Source organism: Bombyx mandarina, chromosome 18 (assembly GCF_030267445.1).
Source record: "Bombyx mandarina strain Sakado chromosome 18, ASM3026744v2".
NCBI lineage: Eukaryota > Metazoa > Arthropoda > Insecta > Lepidoptera > Bombycidae > Bombyx > Bombyx mandarina.
In genome coordinates this window covers 5,300,964-5,307,044 of record NC_143224.1, presented here as the reverse complement: position 1 = coordinate 5,307,044, position 6,081 = coordinate 5,300,964, and positions in this window count along the sequence as shown.

Sequence of the window (6,081 nt, the reverse complement as noted above, 5' to 3'; positions counted from 1 at the left end):
CATAATGATGAACTACATTCATATTTAATAATGTATATTTCTCGACTCTAAGGGGACTCTATATGTGGGACCCTTAAAAGCAAACGTAGGTATAAACGCCCTTTCAAGCACCGTGAAACGTTTGAGAGTTCATTTTATAATTCATCCTTTTAAGTCGTTTTCTCTTATAAATAATTCACGAAGTCCCAGATTTGTTAAACAGCAATTAATTATTACGTTTTAAATGTGTACAAATTCATCTATATCTGACGTCACAGCTAAAATGAAAGCAATTGTTGGAAATTCTTTTTTACGAGTCGACAACAATGAACGCTACAAAGTAACTATTATGCTAATTGTGGTTTTGTTTTGTTACAGCAAAAGTGGGAGGTCGAATACCCGGCCATTGATTGTTTGCAAAAATATTTTGACAGGAAAATTCTAAGTTGTCCCGCTGTCAAAATTGCCGCCTAATTCGAAGCGCGCGTTCGTCCCGCCTACTTTTTGTGAAATTAGAAGTGTTAACTTTTTTATTGCTGCCACGTGGCTGTTCGGATTTGGCTTTCTGCCATTTTTTTTGTGATACGAATTTCATTGTATTCATTTATTAAATACGCTGTCAGTATAAAGAAAAAACTGAATAACAATGCAGTTTTGAGGTAGAAACTAAAAATATATTTTTAAGCTATATTTTTCACAGAAAGAATAGTTCGTATAAGCCGTTTTTTTCTTTTGCTTATGTTTTTTTGTTCAAAATTTTGACAAGAAACATAGACTCACTTAAAAATAAGGACTCATAGATACATTTTATCTTCAAATTTCCCTGACCATGAAATCAAACTTAACTACACAATTAAAAGAGACAAGGTCATCCCTTTTGAAGTTTTTTTCTTTAGGCGCTTTAAAAAATATTTAAACATGCTCTTATTTATATTTAGCGATATAAGTAAATTTTAGGTCGCATGCGCATGCTGTCATAATTTTGACAACAAACATTTATATGAAATTTTAATATAAGTTTTAAGTAATACTAATTTGATACTTAAAACAAGTAATATTATTAAAGCAACTACTTATTTATGTAATTTAACTATTTGATTGTACATATTTAGTACTTAGCAGCTGTATTTATGATTGGGCTCTGTTTATTGTTTTACTATCCATAATTAGTGGTGTGCTAAGTTAAAGTTTTAAGTCAAAAAGAATGAATTCTAATGTCCGGAAATAATTACCTGCACCATTTAAAAAAGAACAACGCAAGTATGCCGAACGTTCACCTTTTTCTCTACACGTCGATTTATTTGAAGCGTAGGTACCATGCGATGTCAAACGAACAAGCGGTAGTCTTAAAAGCTAACCAATTAGGGGCTAAAAGCACCTTTGGGTCGGGTTTGCTTGCCGCCGCGGTTACGTTCCCTCATCAATTTTGTACACAGTACTCTCTTGTATTAAAAACTTTTACAGCCTCGCATAAAGGTCTTGTCAATAGCGCGGATCTTGTTTTTTTTTTCGAAAAATTTCAAAAAAGTAACTAAAGGTTTTCTCTGGTAGCACGCATTGGAATACTGTTACAGTGTTAACATTCTAAATTTTTTCAACCTTATTTTTTTTCGTAGCTAATTCGTATTCTTTATAATGTTCATACGTGCCTTGTATACATGAATGTATGATATTATGCTAATGACATTAAAAATCATGCTTATTATTATTGTATCTGCAGCACATATTTTAATATAATAATAACTGATAAATCTCTAGAATTGATAAAACTAAATTATTATCGTGAAAATTAGAATTAGTTTCATGTATAGTGAAGAAAAATTAATTTAGCATCAGGGCGTTTAACATAATTATTTAATGATAATTTAACAATTAAAAATAAAATATATTAATTTTTTTATCTTAGTAAGTTAAATAAATAGTACTAGTAAAACGAAACGCGTACGCGTACTAGTACTAGTAATAATAGTACTAGCATTCAGCTTTAAAAATGTTTTAAAAGTAAATCAATTTATCTCGAACAAGAATTGCTTTTCCCAGAACCCTCCTGCCAATTTCTCTCGAACATTCTAAGGTCGTATGTAGGTTCGACGTTGTTTTTCCGACGTAAAGAGGCTTAAAACAAAAAAGACGGCGAATCTAAGAGCCACAAGCAAACCTTAAAAACTTTCCGACATAAAAGTTTAAAAGTGATCCGGGTGGGGGGGCGTAGGAGGGGGCCGTTGCCTAGCAACGCCTCCCGGCTCCCCTTACGCCGCAAATCTCCGTTTGATACAGAAAACCGAAAATTTATTGTTCGTAGCACACGGATTTATGTTTCATTTAGTAGGTTTTTACTTGTACATACCTATATTATGTTCGAAAGCAAATGTTTTGTGAATATATTATAAGGTGCCGCTTAAATTTTCTTTTTAGGTTTATGGAACTATATTTATCCTTTTTTTTATGTAAATGTGACGCTTACTTTTTCACTTTCACAAATTAAATTCTTATTTAGGTACTCATTTTTTGGATTTTATATTTTTATGTATTTTTGTGTTCGATATTTGCACTCTTTACGATTCATCGCAATTTCTTATTTGTAGTTACATAGTTGTAATGGGTAGAAGAAAAGAAGAAGAAATTAAAAATTTACGAAATAAATTCATAAAAACTATTACGTTTTAGATTTAAGAATGTAATAATTAATTTACTTATTAAATATAAGAAATTACTTATTTAATAACCGAACATCAGTACTCGTAGAGCAGACCGTGACTTTTGACGCAGAAAGACAAAGCCTTGTTTAAATTTCTCGCTAAACTTCTCGTCTATACGAGCCAACAAGACGGTAATTCGTGCCAATTTACGTCACACATACGAGAGACAAAAGGAACATCGCAGAAGGCTGAAGTGGTGAAGTCAATTAGCATGCAAATGTAAGAAAACGACCATTAGAGAAGCCTTCGGTATACACGCCGTGAGCGCGCGTTCTACGCTGTATCGATCATACAATCCCTCACACGCTTACATACACCCGTCTCTTTTTAACTTCCCCACAACAGAGAGCTATAAACATAAACCTAATAATACTGAAAAGCCTTTACAGAAATACTGATGCAAATAAAATTCGACTTTATTCATTGCGCTGAAAGACCACGTTCCGAACTCTCGTTAACGTGAAAAGTGCGTTCTAGTTTTCGAGTTTTCTTGTTGTGCCAGCAAATTTCTGCTTCTGTCTTTAAAGGAATAAAGATCTATTTCAATCATGAGAGTTAAAAGAAAATGAGACTTCCGTTGTTATTACAGAGGTCAAAATTGAAGTTGGTCATAGCATTTGCTCAGTTTTCAGTTGTTGACAAACGATATATGTACATATGTATGTGTATAAATAATATTACGATGCGGAGTGGATGAGTTCGTAGAATAGTCTTTCTCGTAGTCATATTATTTGACGAATTAATTCTCATTTTAGAATTTGGATCTGTCCTCCACTCTGATATATATTTTATTGTTTCAGTAGGCTGATAGGTAGTTGGTCTGAATGGAAAATAGTTGGCACTCGCAAGTAGATACGATAAATCATTCAAGCTATGATGTGAAGTCTAGTTGTTAAGGTAGAAATAAGCAGGATTGGGCTCAAAGTTTGGTTACCAGTAATCACAATTTATATTTTTGTTTGTTTCGATTAGTTATATAATTAATTGTTTAAATGGCTGAACGGTCCACCTGGTGTTAAGTAGTTACCGGAGCCCATACACATCTACAACGTAAGTGCCGCCGCCCACATTGAGACATGAGTTCACAACAGCTGCTCCACCTTTCAAACCGAAGCGCAGTATTGCTTCACCGCAAAAATTTGGCAAGGTGGTGGTACCTACCCGTGCGGGCTCTCAAGACGCCCTACCACCAGAAGTTTGCAAATAATAATTTTTGCGGGTTTGATTTTGTATTACACGATGCTATTCCAATGAACATATGTTAAGTTCATATTTCGTATTATATTTCAATATAAATTGTAGCTGTTGGTTTTGAACAACGACACAGTCGCACCACTTGATAAGAATGCACCGAGCGTCTTATCCTTCAGACCACGATGACTTCAAATATATATTTTACGGGTTCGATTACAAAACCAAAGTTTCGTACATTGATGTATTTGTTGACAGGAGTTTGCTCTAAACACGTCATTACGGATCCTCTCGATCCATTAACTGTGCTTTTAGGTACCTCAAACAGCGGTCACCGTCCTCGCCGAACCCGTCGCTTGCGACGAAGGGCTCGACGAGTAAATTAACCTGCGCAGCCCACTGAGTTTCTCGGCGAATCTTCTCAGTGGGTCGCATTTCCGATCCAGTGGTAGATTCTGCGAAGCACTGCTCTTGCTAGGGCCAGTGTTAGCAAAATTCCCGGCTTGATCCCCGTGAGCACATCTACTCGCCCGGTTACGCTGACATAGCCCCTCAAGGCTATCGGCTTAGGTAGGCAAAAAAAAAAACACAGGAGTAGGCACCTGTATACGGCCTGTGCAGCATGCTTTTATTACAAAACAACAAATTCAGACTATACTCATTATTTTAAAGTGGACGGTTACTTATTCAGGATACAATACCAATGCATCCTGAATAAGTAACCGTCCACTTTTGGTTGGTATATGAATTATGGGTATAATATGCTCGTTAGAACAGTAAATCCGAAAGATCCATCTGGAAAACCTGAGGATACAAAGTTAACAAAATTAATTCTAATTACATGACTATATATTAAAAAAGTTACACCATTAGTTAACCTAGCTTTTTGTAACTGCATATACAGATACTATACACAATGGCCATTCCAGATTATAGACACGCATAACTTGACTTCATTGACGCAGTAATAGGCAGGGTGGTGTAACGAATCCATGAGGTTTTGCAAAACGCTAATTTGCGTGGTTACGAAAATTATAATATTGCGCGTGTTTTTCTGATTATTCCCGGTTATTCCCGGAAATAATTTCCCGGTTGACTTTCTTGCCAGGACCTTCTCAGTGGATTACTATTTCGATCCAGTGACAAATGGACATATGAAACAGTGGTTAGACCTCCTCTAGGGGCGCTCAAATTAACAAGCCTTACCCACTTAACTGAACTCTTGAGTTCGCCCATCAGTGCGGTCGTCATACCATCAGCGATCCTTTCCTTACAAAAACAGGAAGTGGTTTGTGAACATGTCTAAAATTCCTACGTATTGTTACAAAAATTGGTACCAAGATACAAGAAAAAGAAAAAAATCAGTGATTTTGTAGAAAAACAGTGATATTGTGTTTGCCACTTAGACCATGAAATTGAAAGGTTTCGGTTTTTTCGTGTAGTACTGACGGTACTGTATGCGGTACAAGAAGAAATCGCTTCATTAACCTTTGTGATTTCTCTCTATCAGACTATTTGTACACGAGGCTCTCATTATCATCATCTTTCGTCTTATTCTTACCACCGCATCACTTGCCAGCGGACCTTACCGTAAATGAACCCTAATTCATAGAGTTCACAGTGCCGTTGTAACTATACTTGAGACCTTAGAACTTATATCTCAAGGTGGGTGGCGCATTTACGTTGTAGATGTCTATGGGCTCCAGTAACCACTTAACACCAGGTGGGCTGTGAGCTCGTCCACCCAACTAAGCAATAAAAAAAAAATTTTTTACACTGAGACATACGAATCCATGATGAGTGAGTGATCACGCTATTTACAATAACTTCTAGCAGCTTCTAGAAGCGATAGCAGCTTCTTGTGTGGATTTGATGTCCATGAAACATGGTGACTATCAACGGTGGGTGAGCGTCTTCTAGGGAAAAAAGTAAGGGTTATCATGCTTTAGATATTATTTTTCTATAATTTAAGTTTCCTGTGTACCTAGATAGTATTTATTAAGGCACGCAAATAACAACCGATTCGCCACGATTTATCAACCCAAGAAACTCTTCGAACAAGTACTGACATCTAGTATCCATTCGTGAAGGCTGCGGAAAGTTTGAAAGACATGCGTGGAAAGACATGAATCGTTGATTTAGAATTCGAGCTTTATTTGATAACGTTAAGGTGCATTTTATCCTGCAGTATCTGCGCAAGCGTCGTACCATC